Genomic DNA, 23,331 nt, shown 5'->3' with positions numbered 1-23,331 from the left:
CAAAACAAACACGCCCCTACCCCAAAAGGGTCTTGCCCCTATTTTGATAGCTCCGCCCCACATATACTTACGCAACCCAGTGGCCTGTGGCACAAAGTGAGATGAACAAACTCAGAGTTGCAGAGTAAGTTTTGAGTTGACAAAACCCGATAAAGCCAACCTGGTTAAGATCAGGTTCACTGGGCTCACAAAGCTCGATATAAACCTTCTCTCCCAACTCAGAGTTTGATCCAGAGTTTGTGATTAACTCTGAAGCGCATGCACCTGAACGTGTGACACGTGCAGCAAACAGCCAATCACAGGGAACGTGTGGAGAGCATCAGCAAAGCGTCATTTGGATTCACTTCTCGCAAGTGTCAGCGCAATTCACTTTTCTGCTGAAGATTAAGAGATGTTGTTATTAAAAATGTAATAAATTTAAATGCCTTTACAAGGCAGGAATAAACACTTCTGCTGCAGCAAAAGTTTGGCAGAAGAAAGAAAATATATGTCTATGCAATTTATATAAACACAATTTATATGTCTATTAAAATATGTCTATTATATTATATTATATTAAAGTTTATCTATATGTATGTGTGTGTGTGTGTGTGTGTATATATAAATATATATATTTTTTTTTTTTATACAAAGCTTAAAATGAATTGCCACTTCATATAATAATTATATGAATACATTAAATTTTCAAAACCAACCTGTTTTCCTGAGCCCGAAAACTCAAGAGTTTGTTCAAACTAAACGTGAACTTACCTGGGTAACAACTGAAACCGGCTTCGTGCTACAGGCCACTGGCAACGATTGGTTCTGTGAAACAAAGCAAAACCAATGTCTACACCGGACATGAGCGGCACGATGTGACAAAATACTCTAGAACTCATTATAATCTGTGATGCTGTCTACACCGAATGCGGCGCGGCGCGACACGACAAATCCCCGACAGTAAACTGCTGCTGCGTTCTATTTATGACGTGTTGACACAAATTTCAAATGATTTTCAATGGTTGCTTTATCGCATCCGGTTCATGAGTAGACACGCCCCTTACTGCTGATTGGCTACAAGTTTGTTTTGGTACTCGGCCGAATCAGTTTTCTAAAGTGTTTTTGAAAAAACACATACCCCACCTTTAAATATAGTAATTTTACAGTTTGAAATTACAGACTCTTGAAACACTTTGAACCGAAAATAAGACTGTTGATTACATTTGGTCATAGTTCTCGACGAACAAAATGTTTCTTAGATTAGTTTTGCTTAGTTTGTGTCATCTGATTGGTGAGTTATTTATTTAATTATTTAATTTACATCGTCAGTTGTTGTTTTGTCCCAGAGATGTAGCATCCATACTGTCAAATCAAACTAAAAACTTTTAGAGGGCGTGGCTACTGTCGTTCTTCTGGTTTATGACATCAGATCCAGAAGAGCTGAACAGGATCGAGCACAGATTCACACATCGGGTACGTAATTGTGGTCATTTTTCATATAACTGTTTTTTTGTTTTTGTTTTTTAATATATATATATATATATATAATTTATTCATTTTCATTTATTTCTAATAGATTTAAATATTCATATGTTGGTGTTTATGTTTGTTTCATAGGCGGCTCATTTCCTCCCTAGAAGATGATTTGAGAACAAACCATAACAAATTCTCACATAAATGCTCAAAATGTGAGTGCTTGTCATGAAAAATGCTTAAAATTACCAAATATTGCTTTGCTAATGCTAAATTATGTAATATAACATGCTTTTATTTTAATGATTTTTTAATAATCTAATTTCATAATAATCTCATCCAGTTTGAAAGGGTCTTTTATTTGTTATTTTTTTAAAGTATTTATATTTTCTTCAGATAAGACACACTGATCACACTTGACTGCTGTGTATTTACCATATGTATTTGCATTAATCAATAAAGTTTTCTCACTCTCAAGTTCAAGAGTCTCTCCTTGTTTTACTACATTAATTATGCCGAGCGCCCCCTGGAGGAGTACAAGCTATGTGTATATTTTAATGAGTTCAGCCACATTCAGTATGAAGCTTTACATTATTTTAAACGTTTTTTGTAAAGGTTTACATTATCATTTAGCTAATTCTTATACCGCAAAAAACAAAACAAAAAAAAACTGTATTTTATTTTTTAATTTTGTTTTAATAATATTAATAATTTTTATTTTTTTAAATCTGCAAGAATTTCTGGAGCACATATACAGCTAAAAATAAAATGTTTATTAATATAATGAATGATGCACATTAATGTAATGAAAGAGGATGTCATTACAGTTGGGTGAACAGGATCGACATGCAGCAAATATGATTTTGGCATTGCTATTTGCTTGAATATCAAAGAAACCCCCACGATAGTGTCTCCACAGCAGCTGTTTTATAAACACCCTTGCAGCCATGCTTACTAGCCTTTCATTTGTAATGTGATGCCATACGTGAAAATGTACATTTTAAATGGAAATATTAAGAAAAAAAAAGACTTTGTTAGATGTACTATGTTAAAGGTGCACCTAAGCGAATTTAGCCAAACGATGTTGATATCTGAAAGCACAAAAACAAACACGCCCACACCCCAACAGGACTCGCCCCTATTCTGATATCTCCGCCCCACACGCATGAAGTGAAAGCGGTGTGTGTTACTCAAGCGGCAACTGTTGGGTCTCTCTCTTGAAACCAACACGGCAGATCCACTGCGCAACACTTGGTACTGAATAAAGCTGCATTTTTGAAAGAATCGGGCGAGTCAGTGATTCAATGACTCATTTGTTTCTGTTTCCGGTTCCATTAATGATTCAATGACTTTTTCATTAAAGTAACAGTTCACCCAAAAATACAATTTTGCAGAAATTAGTCTTTTTAAGATGTTTTTAATTGTCACTACTGTCCAAATTATGAGTCCCTAATCCACAATAAAACTTCCTCCAGTGGAAAAAATCCATCCCCCGTTGGCCTCTCATATCAAACTTTTGGGCATTTTGGACTGTTTTGGCTTGTAAACAGTGCTTTATCTGTGCATATTTCTTTCCTGATTCCGTATAATGGATTATGGTCTCATATTTTAGCTGGAAGCAAAGGTTTGAAGTTAAAAACATCTTAATGATGGAATTGTTTTTTTACAAACACGTAGCTTTTGGCTGTTCCTTTAAGATGTAGCTTCTGTGTTTCCTCTGCAGTGCAAAGATGGATTTTGTTGATACTGATTTCATTTGATTGGTAACAGTCCTGTAGTGTCTTGTTATTCTAAATGAATTTATTGATTAAATGTAAGAAACTGACATTAAAGATGATGAAAGGATATCTAATCAAACACTCCTGCTGTTAGTTTTCATGCAGGGCCGGAATTCATTTGAAAATGTAAGATCAGCAAAAGCTTGTTGATTTTCATGATAAAGGAGATGGACGTGGGAGCGGAAACTGTGACTAAGGTCACAGCCAGATAAATATTACAGTTCAGGCGTGTTTCAGACATTTTAAGCATCACTATTGTGGGCTTTGCAGTGAATTGATGAAGGAAATGTTTTTCAAATTAGTTTTGTTCTGGTTGAGTTTGTGGCGTCTGGTTGGTGAGTTTGAAATGTGTTTTTATGGCTTCATTTGCTTCAGTTCTGGTACCATGTGATAAATTGCTGGTTATATTAGTCAGAAAGCATTAACATTCACTGTTATTCTCATATGAAAATATTTGAACTGTGAGATCAAGTTTGAATTCAACTCTGTGTTTAGTTATTAAGGATTGATTCAATTAAATATGAAGCTGAAATAACACTTTAGTGTTAGTTGCATAAAGTCTTGCTATTCAGTTATTGTTCCAAAGAAAAGTTAATTTCTCATTTCACTGATCATCTTTTGTCTTTGCACTGCTGCACAATGTTCTTCTCTTCAGATTTAAATGATTATTAGTAATGCATTTTAGTGAAGTTCCATCAAACCAACATCAACTGATTTTAATCAGCTCTGTTCTTCAGGAGTGATTGCTGATGATGGAGAGGTGTTAGTTGCTGAGGAAAGATCGGTCACTCTTAACTCTGGTCTTACTGAAATGACAAATGATGGTGTGATTCAGTGGAGGTTTGGGAGTGAAAACACTTTAATTGCTGAAATCAATAAACAGGCCAACAGCATGACAGTATATGATGATGTTCTTGACGGGAGATTCAGAGACAGACTGGAGCTGGACAATCAAACCGGATCTCTGACCATCACAAACACCACAATAAAAAACGCTGGACGTTATGAACTGCAGATCAACGGTGTGATCAAGCCTTTTAATCTTACTGTCGTCAGTGAGTTATATATTTTATTCGGCACAAATATACAATTATTAAAGAAAATGAAAATTAGCCCATAAATTACTCACCCCCGAGGCATCCTAGGTGTATATGACTTTCTTCTTTCAGACGAATCCAGTCGGAGTTATATTAAAAATTGTTTTTGATCTTTCGAGCTGTTTCATGGTTACTTATAGTTAGTAGAATGTCTAAACTGGACTATCGAAATAAAGTGTAACCGAATGATGTATAAGGTCAGCTTTGCACATGCGCCGGTGAGTGCGCATGCGCCACTATTTTTTTATGGATGGGTGCATTTTATTTAACTTCTTTTGGACTGATGCATGCAACACCCGCTGAGTGCCATGAAACAGCTTGAAAGATCAAAGACCATTTTTTATATAACTCCGACTGGATTCGTCTGAAAGAAGAAAGACATATACACCTAGGATGCCTCGGGGGTGAGTAATTTATGGGCTGATTTTCATTTTTGGGTGAACTAACCCTTTAATACAAATACCATTTTGATTTTGTTGGTTTATGATATTATTTCATTTAAACATGTCTTAAATCTGTGAAAATCCCTGTGTGTTTGGCGAAACAGGAGTGAAGTTCATGTCAGTGAAAAAGGACGGTTCTGTCACTCTAATCAATGATCTTACCGAAATGATGGATGTTGATCTGATTCAGTGGAGATTTGGACTTGAAGGACCTGTAATTGCTGAAATCAATGTACTGGACAAAACCAGCAGTGTATATGATGATGTCTTTTATGGGAATTTCAGAGACAGACTAAAGCTGGACGGTCAGACTGGATCTCTGACCATCACAAACTCCAGAAACACAGACAGTATTTTTCAACTCACGATCAACCTTATGAAGACGTTTTTCCTTCTCACAGTCTACGGTGGGTTAAATATCAGTTTCGCCTGTTTTACATTTTAATTTAAAGATGCAACTATTAATCCAAACTCCATCCATTTGCTGTGTCAGTTCTGTTGTTTTATGATAATATTCATTCAATTTAAATTTCAAACTGATAACTTTTCTAAATCATCATGAAGTTATTTAAAAGTCTTAATCTGTGACAAACTTTCTGTTTCTTCTCTATGTGTGTGTTTGTGATGCAGAGGAAATATCAGTGATGGAGGGAGATTCAGTCACTCTAAACACTGGTCGAACTGAAATGGATTATAATGAGATTCACTGGAATTTTGGATTTACCAACGTTTTAATAGCTCGAATCAGTGTAAAGAAAGACACGAGTGAAGTGTATGATGCTGTTCTTGATGGGAGATTTAAACACAGACTGAAGCTGGATCATCAGACCGGATCTCTGATCATCACAAACACCAGAAATGAACACAGTGGAGTTTATTATCTACACACTGACACAGTGAAGTATTACAATCTCACCGTCTATGGTGAGTTCAGTTATTACAGCTTTAAAGATGATCTATATCTTATCATTTACACGTTGTTTTATTTATAATTAGTCAAACTTGCATTTATAACACCCAGGTTCATATTTAACTTTCTATATCAGATTAAAATGCCTTTTTGACCAGTCAAAGTTTCTTCCTCGTCTGCTTGAATATCTTCATTCATCTTCAGTTATCTTTACTCTCTCATGTTTTTCAGCTCATCTGCCGGATCCTGTCATCAGCAGTAAGGCTTTATATATATATATATATATATATATATATATATTCATCTTTTTCAGAAACAATTGAAATCTGAAGCAGAATGCAGAACTTTAAAGGTTCTTCAAAAGTCATTTTTGTTCTTCTAGTGTTTTTGTCATAATAACTCTCTGTCCACTGTTGTGGTTCTACTGAAGCTGTGATCCGATTGGTCCTCTCTGCTCTGGTGGGCGTGGCTACTGTCGTTATTCTAGTTTATGACATCAGATCCAGAAGAGCTGAACAGGATCCAGCACAGATTCACACATCAGGTCCGTTATGTAATTTCTTACAAACCATTTTTGCATATATAAATATTTCTTGAGCTTGTGCCATCTCTTTTCCTTTTTAATAGTTTTTTTTAATCCAGTGAGTTTTGAGTTTTTTAAAATCCAGTTTAAAAGGTCTTATTGTTTATATTTTCCTCACATAAGACACGCAGACCTCACTTTACTGTTACTGCTATCTACATGTCTTATGTATCTGCCTACAATTATCAATAAAGATTTCTGTAAGGTTCAAGAGTTTCTCCATGTTTTATTACATTTATGTTGCGCGCCCCCTGGAGGAATACAAACGAAGTAGACCTATATTTTAAAGAGTTCAGCAGAGCACCAAATATAAAGCTTTACATTATTTTAACGTTATTTGTAAATTATTAAGCTAATTCTTTCACTGCTAAAACAGTGTTATTTTATTATTATTATTATTATTATTAAATAGTTATTTTTGTATATCTGCAAGCTAAAAATATTTTCATTCATCTGCTGAATAATGCGCATTAATGTCATGAAAGCGGAAGTCGTTACAGTTAATTGAACGAGATCAAGACTGCAGCTAATATGATTTTTTGCCATTAGCTCAAATAGCAAATAAACTCCCATGACAACGTTCCCGGCACCCCGCAAATTTCCAAACGAGGAAAAATGTATTGAGAGAGTGATTGCTAAAGAAAGATGTCAAATTTACCATCACTCCCTCAGCAGCTGTTTTATAATCACCCTCGCAGCAGTGTTCAGGGGCGCCGCTAGCAATTTTGGGCCCTATGAAAGAATATGAGGTTGGGCCCCCTACCGCACCAAACATACACTATATTGCCCAAAGTATTGGGACCCTCCCTTCTAATAAACAGGTTTAACAACTTTAGTAATTTCCATGAGTACAAATCTTAATGTTTAAGCATATAATGATATTCTCGGGAATCGTGTACTTCTAATTTTATACCAAAAGTTTGGGCAGGACCCTTTTCTATTCTAACACGACAATGCCTCTGTGTATAAGGCAAGGTTAAAATATACAGTGGTGTGAAAAAGTCTTTGCCCCCTTCCTGTTTTTACATTTTTTGCATATTTGTCACACTTGAATGATTGAGATCATCAAACAAATTTTAATATTACTCAAAGATAACCTGAGGAAATACAAAATGCAGTTTTGAAATAATGATTTCATTTATTAAGAGAAAAAAGCTGTTCAAACCTGCCTGGCACTACGTGAAAAAGTAATTGCCCCCTAAATCTAATAACTGGTTGTGCCACCCTTTGCAGCAACAACTGCAATCAAGCTTTTGCGATAACTGGCAGCGAGTCTTTCACATCGCTGTGGAGGAATTTTGGCCCACTCTTCTTTGCAGAATTGTTTTAATTCAGCCACATTGGAGGGTTTTCGAGCATGAATGGACTGTTTAAGGTCATGCCACAGCATCTCAATCGGATTTAAGTCTGGACTTTGACTTGGCCACTCCAAAACCTTAATTTTGTTTTTCTTGAGCCATTCAAAGGTGGACTTGCTGGTGTGTTTGGGATCATTGTCCTGCTGCATAACCCAAGTGCGCTTGAGCTTGAGGTCACAAACTGACGGCCGGACATTCTCCTTCAGGATTTTCTGATAGAGAGCAGAATTCATGGTTCCATCAGTTATGGCAAGTCATCCAGGTCCTGAAGCTGCAAAGCAGCCCCAGACCATCACACTACCACCACCATGTTAGGCTGTTGGTTTTACGCCAGATGTAACGAGACACACACCTTCCAAAAAGTTCAACTTTTGTCTCATCAGTCCACAGAATATTTGCCCAAAAGTCTTGGGGATAAACAAGATATTTTTTGGCAAATGTGAGACAAGCCTTTGTATTCTTTTTGGTCAGCAATGTCTTTTGCCTTGGAACTCTCCCATGGATGCCGTTTTTGCCCAGTCTCTTTCTTATTGTTGAATCATGAACACTGACCTTAATTGAGGCAAGTGAGGCCTGCAGTTCTTTAGATGTTGTTCTGGGTTCTTTTATGACCTCCTGGATGAGTCGTCGTTGCGCTCTTGGAGTAATTTTGGTAGGCCGGCCACTCCTGGGAAGGTTCACCACTGTTCCAAGCTTTCTCCATTTGTGGATAATGGCTCTGACCGTGGTTCGCTGGAGTCCCAAAGCCTTAGAAATGGCTTCATAACCCTTTCCAGGCTGATACATGTCAACTATTTTGTTTCTCATCTGTTCTTGAATTTCTTTAGATCGCGGCATGATGTGTTGCTCTTTAAGCATGCTTCACTTTGTCAGACAGGTTCTATTTAAGTGATTTCTTGATTCAACAGGTCTGGCAGTAATCAGGCCTGCGTGTGGCTAGTGAAATTTAACTCAGCTTTCTAAAATAATGTGGTTAATCACAGTTCTTTCATGATTTAAGAGGAGGGGCAAATAATTTTTCACGTAGGGCCAGGTAGGTTTGGACAGCTTTTTTCCCTTAATAAATGAAATTATCATTTAAAAACTGCATTTTGTATTTACTTGCATTATCTTTGCGTAATATTAAAATTGGTTTGATGATCTGAATCTTTTAAGTGTGACAAATATGCAAAAAATAAAAAAAACAGGAAGGGGGAAAAAACCTTTTCATGGCACTATATATATTTAAATGTCTCTTCTTGGGATTCTACATGTATGTTCATTTTAACACTAGGACAAGCACTGCTTTATATGTACTTGTAATGTAACAAATGAATGTGTATTTTAATGTTACAACTGCTCAGCTGTTCCTAACAAATTAAGACTTAAAAAAAAATTAAGTACTAGTTATTTCTTATTATTGGCAATATTTTCACGTAGTTCACGTAGGGCCAGGTAGGTTTGGACAGCTTTTTTCCCTTAATAAATGAAATCATTATTCATTTTGTATCTGCAGAAAGCAAAGTCCTAATCCCAGCTGAACACCTCTGGTGTGACTTTAAATGCAGACCTTGAGCCAAAAACTCATCACCAAACACCAATGACTTGTACTTCATATGATAATATCCACGTGAGACGCGCACACATGTAAACGCCCAACGTAAACAAAGCCTGAGGATAGTCAAGTTCATTGCGGCTACTGTTTGTTTCTGAAAGAAGACGCGCTGTGAGGAATAAGCCAGAATCTACCTCTTTAAAAAAATTACCAGATGCACGCACTGCTTCATCCAGCAGAGGAGATCAATCTGATGATTTAGTAATGTTTCTTTTTTGCATTAGACTCACCGGTGCATGCGCAACACCGACCTCATAAGTCATCAGCCCGGAGCTGCTTCTGTGTACAACTGTTGGCGCAAGCTAGATTAAAGTGATTATTACGTTTTGAATATGGATATTTTTTAGGGATGCTAAGGGTTGCCCGACAAAGTATTCATAGTTGTGTAAATACTGTCATACTAACAGCTGTCTGAATTATTTTGGTTGATTGTAATCTATTACATACCTTTCTATCAAAATTATCTAACATTATCAAGCTGAATTTGTTCTGACACAGTTTAACTCTGAGTTCTTGTCATATTTTATTACCATTTTCTAAACTATAGCGAATAAACTGTGATAATGTGAGAAATGTTGAAGGTGTCTGAATATATTTTGGTTTGACTGTATCTATTTGATAAATGAAGTTAACCAACTAACATCATACATACCCTTTTGGTTTCTATACCCAATATTTAAAAAATGTACAAATGCAATAAAAATATCAGTATCGGTACTTGGTATCGGCAAGTACCAAAAATAAAAGTATCGGTATCGGGCGAGTACTGGAAAAAGTGGTATCGGTGCATCCCTAATATTTTTCTTACAAAAACTAATCGATTCGCTACAGGAGGCCTTTGTTCACCCCCTGGAGTCGTGTGAGGCACTTTTTATTATGGATGGATGCGCTTTATTTCACTTCTTTTGGACTGATGAACTGTAACACCCGCTGACTGCCATTAAACAGCTTGGAAGATCAAAGACAGTTTTTAATATAACTCCGACTGGATTCGTCTGAAAGAAGAAAGTCATATACACCTAGGATGCCTTGAGGGTGAGTAATTCATGGGCTAATTTTCATTTTTGGGTGGACTAACCCTTTAACAGCTGTATTCCTTGTTTGATAGCTACCTATGCACAAAATGTTCTACATTATGAAACTTAACCCAAAAACCTTTAGCTTCGTACACTGTAGACAACTGTGACTCTGCCTGCGGAAACCCAGCTAAAGTATTTTTTTATTTTTAAACAGTGGATGAGTAATTCACTCCTTGATTTGCTTAATAAAAGCCTCCTGTGAGATCGTTTTGACAGACATGTTTATCGTGTATTATTTTCAACGTGTTTATTGCTAAGTTTAGTGTGGCGCAATAGAAGCGCAGCCGTAATTGGCATGCAGTGTATCTGGTTGCCATGACAACCTCACGCGCCTCCTTCTGCTGCTTTATTTAATCAGAGTGTGAATTTGTAGATTTTCTATAGCAAAACTAAAATGTGTTTAAAAGTGCGACTGACCAAATCATCCGGCTCGGTTTGCCCCCCCTCGAACTCGAAGACATCTCTAATTTGACAGTTTACCATCTGATCTCACTCAGTGACTCTAGGCTACGTAGTACGGTATGAAACCATGCAGTGAATGGGGGGAAATAATTTTGCCGGAAATGCAGAAATAAGCCGTAATTTTGTTTTATTTGTAACTCTTTGGTAGATACATTTATAATTTCTAATACATTACTACTACTACTGTTACTACTTAGAATCGTCCTAACTTCCCCCCCTGCTTAGTTTAGTGTCGCAAACGTTGGCAAAATAATTAAATAATAATTTGCGTGCAGTGTATCTGGTTGCCATGACAACCTCACGCGCCTCCTTCTGCTGCTTTATTTAATCAGAGTGTGAATTTGTAGATTTTCTATAGCAAAACTAAAATGTGTTTAAAAGTGCGACTGATCAAATCGTCCGGCTCGGTTTGCTCCCCTCGAACTCGAAGACATCTCTAATTTGACAGTTTACCATCTGATCTCACTCAGTGACTCTAGGCTACGTAGTACGGTATGAAACCATGCAGTGAATGGGGGGAAATAATTTTGCCGGAAATGCAGAAATAAGCCGTAATTTTGTTTTATTTGTAACTCTTTGGTAGATACATTTATAATTTCTATTACATTACTACTAGTACTGTTACTGCTAATAAAACAGATCTCTGGAGGCCCCAAAAGTGCGTGGGCCCTTAGAATCGTCCTAACCTAACATTTTAGTCTAGGACTAGGCTTAAGTCTTGTCTGTGAAACCGGGGGATAGTGTAATAGTGTAAGTTCATTATAACGTAACTGAAATATCAGGGGGGGAAAAACTGATCTAGTCTTTTACACTTCTTCAGAAGAAAAGACAGAGGTAAACTCACATGTGCTTCAAAGAGTTATTTTGCTCAGATTCGACAAAAATACCAACGTCTGGTTAGAGTAGCAAAACTGATAAATGCAATACACGTCATTTACCGAATGTAGTGTGATCAAAGTGGGGAAGTCGTGGTCTAATGGTTAGAGAGTCGGACTCGTAACCCAAAGGTTGCGGGTTCGAGTCTTGTACCGGCAGGGATTGTAGGTGGGGGGAGTGAATGTACAGCACTCTCTCCCACCTTCAATACCACGACTGAGGTGCCCTTGAGCAAGGCACCGAACCCCCAACTGCTCCCCGGGCGCCGCAGCATAAATGGCTGCCCATTGCTCCGGGTGTGTGTTCATGGTGTGTGTGTGTTCACTGCTGTGTGTGTGCACTTTGGATGGGTTAAATGCAGAGCACTAATTCCGAGTATGGGTCACCATACTTGGCCACATGTCACATCTTCACTTCAAAGCTGAACATGTTGTGTTCTGATATATTTATATCTAATGGTTGGGGAAACAGCTCTGACATCAGCATGCTTATTATTAGATGAATGTGGTCAGTGTATCTGTCAGTATTTGCAGGCCTAATTTTCTCTCCTGTTTAAATTAATTAAACATTCTGACTTCCACTCCATACAAAACATCATCTGAAAATATGAGAGAACACTTTTTTTTACACACAGTTATAACAGGTTCCTGCTTTATAAAGCCATTAGAGAAACGATTAAATCAGTCTGAAAGGAGAAAAATTTGAGAAATTATCATAAACGAGCTGAAGACAATTACAGGAGAAACCAGCCAAACACTCTCAGGATCTCATGATCAAATGCTGCTTTAAGACACTTTTAACATGTTATGGTCAGTTTATTTATGTTGAAAATGACGCCATTGATCTACAGGAAGCTGTGGCCTACTCTTGCTCAAAAGCGCTGGACGGTCACACACAAAAACACTGAATAAATAGATGGTTATTTAGCTGACGGTGGAGTTTCACATCACTTTACTACAGAGCAGCCTCACATCAGCTCATCTGTCCTTTCTTTACTGAACCAGTTTGTCGTTTAAATTTGTGGACTGAAACCATTGAAGATGTTTGACAGATTTTGGTTCTGTTTGTGTTTGTGGAGTCTTGGTGAGTTTGAAATGTGTATATATTTTTTTTCAAATATGTTTGTTTGTTTTTCTAAAAAAACAGCAGCAGATTTAGTTTCAGTCGTGACATGATTCTCATCTGAAATGTTTTCTGTGTATGATGTTGTGGAGATTAAATCAACTTCAGTTCCTGCATCAGCAAATAAGAATTTTATTCAAAATCACCACAGAGATGCAGTTAATAATCAGTTTTGTTGTTTGGATATTATTGGTCTCAGATTTAAATTTCAAACTGTTTACTTCAGAAAACCATCGTGAAGTTATTTAAAGTCTTCAACCGTGACAAACCCTGTTTGTGTTTGTTGTTCAGGTGTGTTTGCTGATTCAGATGCAGTGAAGTCAGTGTCAGTGATGGAGGGAGATTCAGTCTCTCTACAGACTAACACTGAACTACAGACAGAAGATGAGATAATGTGGACATTTGGACTTTTAGGGACTCGTATAGCTGAAATAATTAAATGTTTTGAAAGATTCTCCACATATGATGTTCTTGATGGGAGATTCAGAGACAGACTGAAGCTGGATCATCAGACTGGATCTCTGACCATCACAAACACCAGAACCACACACTCTGGACGTTATGGAGTGGAGATCATCAGGAACAGGACAGTGATCACATACAGATTCAATGTTACTGTCTCTGGTGAGTCACAATTACAGTGTCATTTGTGCTGCCAGTTTTCATAAAAAAATATTTAAAATATTTTCATGAACCAAAATATTTCATTTCATGAAGTCAAAAAAGCAGAAAAGCCTGCACACAATGTACTTTGTTTAGAATATCTTTAAATACATTTATTCAGAGACCATGAAAATGTCAAAAGTGTTCAATGCAGAGGCAGAATGATTTTGATATTGCATCTAAATCTGTATGAAAGCCCAAGGATGCCATCCAGAGGTATCTTTATGTCTATAACTTTTTTTTAACGCTTGGACAAGGCTGAACAAGTAAAGACATGCCCGTACAAGTATCAGCAGGCGGTCTATATGTATGGGTGGAGAGATTGACTTGTTCATTGTGCAAGAAAATGGACTACTGCATGTTTCTTTCTTCTGTGAGTGATTGATTAAAAAAGTAAGTTATCCGTTTTACATTCTATGCTGGCACAAAATCATGTCGCTGGGCTAATGGACCAGACTTCTTGCATCAATCAGAAGCCTCCTGGCCAACCATGCCAGCTGCTGACCCTGAACCGGACACTGAATTAAATAAATCTGCACTCTGCCTGCACCTATGTACCAGTCTTGATGTCCAACTCCCAGACGCATATCAGTATAACACATGGAAGGACTTGGTAAAGGCCACAGTGGCGTGCCTACACGGGGCGGCTCAGCCTTCCACCCAGACAGATGAAGCCGAGCATTATTCTGAAGCTGAGCGGCTCCTCCTTCAACAAGCTCAAAGGGATTTATTTCCAGAGGAGGTCAAGGCTCTCTCATCAAACTGACCCTTACCATCTAATAGCCAGTTAGTGTCCCTGTCTCCTGAATATGATGAAGTTGCTGGGCTAATTAGGGTTGGAGGGAGACTACGTCATGCTGAACACATAGACCTTAATGCTCTACATCCCATAGTTCTCGACCCCCATCAACAAATAACAAAACTCCTTAAGGAATATGATGCCAATCTCCTTCACCCTGGGCCAGAACAAGTCCTTGCAGAGCTCAGATGTCACTATTGGATTTTGAGAGGCAGAGCAGTCATCAAAACCCAACAACTTGCATGCATTGAATGTCAAAAGTGGCAGGCCCAACCCAAGATCCCTATGATGGCAGATCTCCCACCAGCTCGTCTTAGGCTTTTGCAAGCCCCCCTTCTATTCCACTGGAATGGACTGTTTTGGACAATTCACAGTAAAAATAGGACGACGAACTGAAAAGAGATGGGGAATAGTCTTCAAATGTATGACTCCCGATGCCTCCATCTGATTCTACTCGAGAGTCTGGACACGATGCCTTCTTGATGTCTCTACGGAGATTTATCGCTAGACGAGGCAAGCCCTTTGAGCTCTTCTCAGATAATGGCACCAACTTTACTGGAGGGAACAGAGAGATTAAAGAGGCATATGAAGCTATGGCACCCCAACTCAAAGAGCAATTAGCTGAACAGAATATCTCCTTCAGATTTATTCCTCCCAGCTCTCCACATTTTGGTGGTATTTGGGAGAGGGAAGTCAAATCAGTGAAACAAGCTTTGAAAGTCATTCTAAAGGAACAGACAGTCCCTGAAACTGTCCTCCGCACTGAATGAATGCCATGAATGCCAAGCCTTTAGGCTATGTATCATCCGATATCGCAGATCCAGACCCAATCACACCTAGCATCCTGCTTATGGGACGCCATGACTCCTCCCTCCCACAAGTGATGTATAACTCCAGCAATCTACTAGGAACCAGGAGATGGGGACATAGTCAGGTACTTGGGGACCAGTTTTGGGCCAGATTTATTCATCTCTACCTGCCAAGTCTGCAGGAAAGACAAAAGTGGCAAAAGGACAATGACCAGCTCAGGGTCGACCAGGTAGTGCTCATCATGGACCCTCAACTTCCACGAGCCCTCTGGCTAGTGGGCAAGGTGACCCGTACCTTCCCTGGACCTGACGGATGGATAAGGACAGTTGCAGTTCAGGTTCAGGACCAAACTTATGTCAAACTGGTGGCTCGGCTAATCCCACTTCCCAAACTTGAGGATGATGACAGCTCCAATCCTGCCACTTTGGTAGGGCTTACTACTATGTTCAAATGTCCCGAGTGACATTTGGGGCCGGAAAATCGTTGGGCTATGTATGAAAGCCCAACGATGCCACCCAGAGGTATCTTTATGTCTATAACTTTTTTAATGCGTGGACAAGGCTGAACAAGTCAAGACATCAGTACAAGTATCAGGAGGCGGTCTATATGTATGGGTGGAAAGATTGACTTGTTCATTGTGCAAGAAAATGGACTACTGCATGTTTGTTTCTTCTGTGAGTGATTGATTAAAAAAGAAAGTTATCCGTTTTACATTCTATGCTGGTCAAACTGAAATATTTTTTTTCATTCTGTTATTGTCCCCTGTAAACTTTACTAGTTCAAATAATGACTTGAATAGAGTGTATAATTCACATGAGTTGCATGCTGACTAAGTCTATGCTAAGTCAAATGTTGACACTCGTTTAGTACTGCTTAACTGTGCATGTTCCACTGCATAATTTAGATACATACGCTAAAATTGTACAAATTGTATTTGATACTTTGATTTACTGTCACTGCTGCTGTGTATAATGATAATTTCCTTATGCTAGCCATATTATTGTTTATATTACAAATTTTATATTGTATTCTGTTTTCTCTGTTCATTGTAGACCACACACGCCCGCATACACCCCCTATGGGCAAGTGCCTGTAACACTTCACAAGGATAATTCAAATAAAATCCTTCAACTGGGACCTGCTCTCTTACTAACTGTGTGCTTACTAACTGTGAACCCTTGTGCTCGTACAGAGTCAGTATTTTTGAGTGGTGTGCATATAGTGAGAGTATGTGACAGTAGATATAAAAAAAAAAAAAAAGCAGATGCTGGGTTAATTGTGTCAATTTATGTTTTTCTGATAACAGTAACAAATTACATTAACATATTCAGGGCCATCCTTAGGGGGGTGCAACCTGGAGCACAATCGCAAATGGATCGGGAATGGACCAAGGGGGGCCCCTCTCCCTACCTCGCACCGGGCCCCGCGTCAACCTAAGGACAGCCCTGAACATATTAATAACACATGAATTTGTTTTTAGTGCCTGTCCCAATACACACATATGCATTGACCTCTTGTCAACTTTGTTACGCTTTACTGTTATTTACAAAGGTGTGGGCGTGGTTAAATCCCACGTGTTTGTTTTTGCTCTCTCTCTCTTTCTCTCTCTCTGCTCCTTCTCAGGGCAAATCTGTAGCTCATTTGTGAGAGTGTGCCTGAGACCAAGAGGATATTGGGGCAGTTCAGAGTTTGCTAGGAGACACACTTCTCCGCTGCTCCAGACTGAACTTTGTGCTTGTTTCTCATGTAGAGACAATAGCTGTGTATTAGCAGTGGCTAATTGACTTTCAGCAGGAACTGTTAATGGATATTGTTCCAGGTTGAGACTGAGCGAAAAACTGGTGTCATCTTCACTCTGGCACAGAGGATTGAAGTGTGTTCTCGCCTTTCATTTCCTTGTTACTTTTCTTTTCTCATTGTTACTTCCCCTCCCGACCCCTAGATGCTTACGGGAACATAACAACTTTCATGACGTATCTCCTGTATTTGGCCCAAGTGTTAGAGCAGGCGTGAAGACGATAACCTGTGTTGAACTTTTTTGTGTGAGTGTGAAGAACTTTTTATTAACCAATGGGACACACTTACAACAGAGTGTTGTAAAATGCATATCGATTTTTTAAAGAGCATTATTTTCAGATTTTGGTGCAATTAATACTTTTCACTTTAAAATAAGCGTTTACATTTCTGTATCTATGTGACAATTTAATTGTGGTATTTCTAATCAAGTGATAAAAAGCAGATGCAAATGTTTTAAAAATGCGCATGCTCATCTCTGTACCATTAAAATATGCAACACAAATTATATGTGATATAATTAAAGTAACTTACCCTGCAGCAGTTTTCGGTGCACATGAGTTCCTGAACATGATGCATGATGCGATACCACAAGTGTGTCGAATTTTTCATTACTTGATGGGACACACTTATAGTGTTGTAAAAATGCAAGTGTTTACATAGCTTAATTTTATTTATTTATTTTTTTAATACTTTGCATTTTAAAATCAACTTCTAAATGTTTGTATTCCCTATGACACAATTTAATTTTTGGAGCAGTTGAAAAGCAGTTGCAAATGTTGTACAAAATAAACATCACCACTACTCATCTTTGCACCAATAAAACGTGCAACACTTTGTTTTTCTACCAAATTATCTAATATCTAATTAGCCTATTATATTAATATTTAACTTTATTAAATATTAATAAAGGTTGCAAAATCTCGGCAAAAAGTCTCACGATTTTTTCCAAAACATGATGCATGATGGGATACACTAAGCATCGAATAGCACTCTGGAGCAGTATTCTAGATAGTGTGGATTTAGTGTGCGTTAAGGGCACTGCACTGTGGTGTTTTTAAGACCTGGGACAGTCTTGTGCACTTGCTTCCTGTCGTGTGCACGCGATCTCTCTTATGTGGGACAGACCCTGACCTCGTTCTAATGTTAGTGAATTCAGAATATTCTAAACTAGTGTCTGTGTACTCAAGGCATAAAACACACCCAAACCATCTCCATATAAGAGCATTATGAACAAACCATTCGTACACATATTTAATGCACAAATTTGTGTGTGTTCATGCTTAGTGAATGAGATTCCAATGTTTTTCTGCAAGATGCATGTACGTTTACTTATAACTGATACAGGACCAAAAGTAGGATGTAGCTTCAATCATTTTTAACTCGTTAAACAACACATTTTAACCACAGAAATTACCACATTATTTTACGCAGTCCTTATAAACGCACTGAAGCTCAAACAGCAGCAGCTTTAGTTTCAGTTGTGACGTGATTCTCGTCTGAAGTAAAAGTGTTTTCTGTGCATGACGTCAGTTCAGTTTTGAAAACATCTGAATTTTCATTTGATCCTGTTTGTGAATGATATTTGAGCATATAACTATCTACTTCAATAAAAAAGTCTGTGACAAACTCTGTTTGTGTTTGTTGTTCAGGTGTGTTTGCTGATTCAGATGCAGTGAAGTCAGTGTCAGTGATGGAGGGAGATTCAGTCACTCTACAAACTAACACTGAACTACAGACAGAAGATGAGATCATTTGGACATTTGGACACTCAGAGACTCGTATAGCTGACATCGATACAAAGCATAGAATTTTCTCCACATTTGATGTTCTTGATGGGAGATTCAGAGACAGACTGAAGCTGGATCATCAGACTGGATCTCTGACCATCACAAACACCAGAACCACAGACTCTGAACTTTATCAAGTAACCATTTCCCAGAGACCCCTTGGGACAATTACACAGAGCTAGTTTAGCCAAAAAAACAAGCCACCTCACCAAACACAAAAAGCTTCCTTTAAAATGGCCGCCCTTTCCCTCTTATCCATAGGCCCACCATAATAGGAATCCTTAGAGGCCAACAAAAGTCCTCCTCAAACAAAATGCATGTGCAAATGCTCAAAATCAACATACATTCAGAAGAAAAACTAAACTATACTGTAAACATATAGGCATGGCACATATACATAAACAATTACCTTTTTTGTAACTTAAGTGAGCGTCGTGCAGGGCTTTACTGTGGCAGTGTCACAGAGTCCCCCCCTGCCGGAGGCTATTTTGAAGATCCCCCCCAAAGTATCGTTTAAGGTTCACCACATTTACATTGTCCACCTTTTTCCCCGAACCCCATTCAACAAGATAGTTCACAGGCCCCAACTTCTTTTTTATCTTCACAGGGCCTTCCCATTTAGGAGCTAGTTTAGATGAAAAGAAATCATCGGCTTTTGACATTGGATGAGCACGGACCCAAACCAGGTCTCCCTCTTGGAACTGTACAAATTTCCGTCGGGCATTATAATACCTGGCTTGTTTGGTGTGTGCTTTCCTCATTGCCTTTAGAGCATCCTGCTGGAGTTGTTGTTGTCGTTCTATGAGGGAATATCCTGATTGTCCCAGATTTGGAGGGTGAGCAACAAGTTGTTCTAGGGGACCCTTCAACTGCCTGCCCAGTGCTAGTTCAGCAGGTGAGTGTCCTGTGGTCTCATTGCAAGCGGTGTTAATAGCTTAACGAAATTCAGCCAGCCACCTGTCCCAGTCACGATGGCTTTCCCCTACAAAGGATGCCATCATGGTCTTGATGGTTCTGTTGACTCGATCCGAGAGATTGGTTTGAGGGTGGTAGCTGGTGGTGGGCGACTTCTAGGATTTTCAGAAGTGCCATTCTTCCTAGATGTGCCCCTAGTGGATTGTTATGGAAGTAATTGATGAAGGTAATGGTTAGAGCCTTGGGCACTACTAGCTGGTACTTTGTACCCGCAGCAAAGGGCGACACTCTGTAAAACACCCCTTGCTGGACTTCCCATCTAATGCGGTTGATGTCAACCTTGATTCCGAGCCCCCCCTTTAACTCACTCACCTAAACATCCTCACTCTGGGCTTTAAATATTTCTGCCATGGTTGATGGGATATCCAAATTACCAATGGGAGGATTTCTCGTCAACATACACCACTAAGGGAACATTGCAATGCTGAGCTCTCGGCAAGGCATCGGGCACTACAGTCACCCGTCCCTTCCAGTATTGTACCTGGAAGTGAAACCGCTAGAGCCTTAAGGTCCATCTCGTCAACCGAGAGGTAGTTTTGGGTGAGTTAAAGGCCCAGGTCAAGGCAGCATCGTCCGTATACACCACGAATGGTACTCCCTCCAGGTAGTGGTGCCATTTTTCGACAACCCACACCACTGCAAGGCACTCTTTTTCTGAGGTTGAATAGTTCACCTCTGTTCCCCTCAAACCTCTCGAGGCATATGAAATCACCTTTTCTTCTCTACTGATGTTCTGGGTTAGAACTGCTCCCAGGCCAACTGAGCTAGCATCGGTCTGGACCTGGAAGGGTTGCGACAGATCAGGTTGAACTAGTACAGGGGCATGTTGCAGAGCATGTTTGAGACTCTCAAAGTTCAACTGGGTCTCTTTGGTCCATGTCCATTTCACCCCTTTCCTTTTAAGGTGGTTCAATTGGGCAGCCAGTTCAGCAAAGTGTGGGATAAACTTGTGGTACCACCCAACCAACCCCAATAACCTCTGAAGTTCCAACAAGTTTTGTGGGGTTGGGTACTCACTGATGGCGGTGATCTTGTCCAAGTCGACTTTTACTCCCTCCTCGGACACAACATGTTCCAAAAACTTGAGCTCTGCTTTCATGAAGTGGCATTTCTTTAGGTTTAGGGTAAGATTAGCTTCTTTCAGCTTCTGAAAGATAGTTTCAAGATCTTTTAAGTGTTGTTGTTGGCTTGGGGCGTAGACAATAATGTCATATATATAGACGAAACACACACTTCCTCTTAGCTTACCAAACACTTTCTCCATCAACCTCTGGAGCGTGGCCCTAGCATTTTTCAGCCCAAAGGGCATGGTCAAGAAATGAAATAACCCAAAAGGGGTTATAAAGGCTGTCTTTTCCCTGCTGCTTTCTTCCATTTCAACTTGCCAGTATCCAGATTTTAAGTCAAGGGTACTGAAATAATGGGCACCTTGCAACGACTCCAGTATATCATGGATGAGAGGCATCGGGTAGGCATCTTGGGGAGTTTTGGAATTAAGTCGGCGATAATCCACACAGAACCTTAGGCTGCCATCTGTCTTTGGGACCAATACTACTGTAGATGCCCAAGGGGATTGAGACTGCTCGATGATGCCTTCTTGCATCATCTTATCGATCTCCCTTTCCATCACCTCTTTCTTTAAAGGAGAAACTCTATAGGCTTTCGACCAAACTGGTATGTCATCCATTGTTACAAAGTCCAGTCCGAGGATCAGAGGAAATGCCAGGTGTTCATTTGACATTATATAGGTGTCAATGGTCCAGACCATTCCATGCCACTCATAAACCACAGGAGTTCTACCCTCTGATATGTGAGCCTTTCCATCTGCCACCATGAACGTCCTGTTCGAACTCTGCAGCAGTCTTTCTTCTGGTTTTTTTTACAGCCTCCCATAACTGTTTCTGCATTAAAGAGTAGGTTGAACCAGTGTCGACAATGGCTTTGACGTGGTAATTCCTCACATCTATGGCCACTTTCAGCAGAGGAGGTGTGGTTGTTTGAATCAATGAGACATGTTGAACTGATGTACTTGGTGATTTGGATTGTTGGTCACGTCGGAATGAGGCATTCTTTATTCCTTCATTAGTTACCTTGAGTTGGTTGACCCAGTAGTCCTTCTTTGAATTCAAGTCCCTCTCTACCAAAGATCCCACTTTAATTAGCTGCTCTACAGTATGCACTGCACCTCTGAGACTGCTCGCCAGGGAAGGGTTACAACTATTTAGAATTTGTCTTACTACCTCCTCTTCTGGCAAGTCGTCCCTCCATCTCAGACACAGAGCTCTATAATCATAGGCAAAGTCACGTATACTCTGGTTTGGTCCCTGAATCATGGTCTTCTAACTCAGTCAGGTAATCGGTAGAAAGAAAGGCAGACATGAAGGAGTGTTTGAACTCATCCCAGTTGCATATCTTTAACTTTTCAGCTGCCCACCAACTCCTCACAGGACCTGTTAGCACTGCATTGATTGTGGCAAGCAGTTCCACATCTGTGAGAGGTCTGAGCGACAGGAAGTTTTCACACTTTTCAATGAACTCCAAAACATCACAGGTTTCACGGTTTTGTCCGAAGGTAGGAAACTCTAGGTTGATAGGAGGTTTGGGTGCCGACAAAGAAGGAATTGCAGAGGGAAGATATCCTGGATCCGAAAAGCTATGGCTAAAAGGACGGGGCGATAATGGGGTACTGGTCGTCTTTACTCGTGACATTTCCTTTTTCCAGTGCTCATCACGCCGCTTAAGACAATTCACCATCTCTGTCTCTAAACGTGTCAAAGATCTATTCATTCCCCTTTCTAGTGCCTCGAAACGTTGATCAATGGCATCCCTGAAACAGGCCTCCCTGTTAACAATGCTGTCGTTGCTGGCCATGAAATCATTTTTGAGCATTTGCACCTCTGTCTGCAGAGCCTGGAGGATTAAAGAGAGTTTAGTTATTTGAGTTTCAAGTTGTTCAAACATTTCTCCCCTAGGTTTCAGCATTGGGGGATCATCCTCTTCACTTCCTCCAGCCTGGCTACCAATATACATATCACTCATCATGGAACTTAATTCTGTTACCGGCAATGGTTCGCTGTATGAAACACCAGGGGGAGGTTGATAAGGACGGGCCTCTGGACACTCATCCCCCTCACTTGCCACTGTCTGCTCACAAACCTTATCTGATGGGTTATCCATGATTTACAGACAGATACTTTTGCAAAAACATAAAAGGTACAATATCAATCTTTAAACAGTATCTCACAATAATTAGTTCCCCATATGGGCCACCATCTATATCAACCCCAACTTTAATTATCTCATTTGTCATTTAGTACTTAAGTCCTGTGTTCTCTCCGGTTTCTTTGTTTGCTATTTGTTGTTGTTATGTCGATGTGTGCTACCCCATACTCTTGGATTATTTCTGTGGATTTCTCATTAAAGACTTTATTTGAATTTCTCCCGCGTCGTGCGCTTTTAATAGCACCCTACCGTAACATTCACAAAGCGTTTATTGACTAATTGTTTACAAGAAGCATACATATAAGAGGCTGACAATAAGCTGAATATATAGCCTACTTGTTTAATTAGTGACACTTAGCGTGCATTTTAAAATCTTTATTTGAATGTGGCAATTAACATTTTTATTTTAAAACCTTTATTTGAATATGGCAACATAATATTGCGCTCTACAATATTTCTATGAATAAATCTCTGACAGAGACTATCAGCCAATCACTGTGTGTATAGTTAGTAAGTATGCTGAC

General features: G+C 39.3%; 1 long non-coding RNA gene and 1 pseudogene across 1 annotated transcript in view; one reads left to right on the top strand and one right to left on the bottom strand.

Moving 5' to 3' along the window:
* LOC107711376 (uncharacterized) overlaps positions 1-5,215 on the top strand; it is a 26,127-nt pseudogene extending 20,912 nt beyond the window's left edge.
* Positions 5,216-14,380: 9,165 nt separating this feature from the next.
* LOC107711390 (uncharacterized) overlaps positions 14,381-23,331 on the bottom strand; it is an 11,123-nt gene continuing 2,172 nt past the window's right edge. The window contains exon 3 of the long non-coding RNA XR_001636697.1: positions 14,381-14,390. This is a non-coding gene — a long non-coding RNA (uncharacterized LOC107711390). The remainder of the gene's footprint in view (positions 14,391-23,331) is intronic.

The sequence above is a fragment of the Sinocyclocheilus rhinocerous genome, unplaced genomic scaffold (assembly GCF_001515625.1).
Source record: "Sinocyclocheilus rhinocerous isolate Xijiao unplaced genomic scaffold, SAMN03320098_v1.1 scaffold1469, whole genome shotgun sequence".
NCBI lineage: Eukaryota > Metazoa > Chordata > Actinopteri > Cypriniformes > Cyprinidae > Sinocyclocheilus > Sinocyclocheilus rhinocerous.
This window is presented reverse-complemented; position numbering and strand designations above follow the sequence as displayed.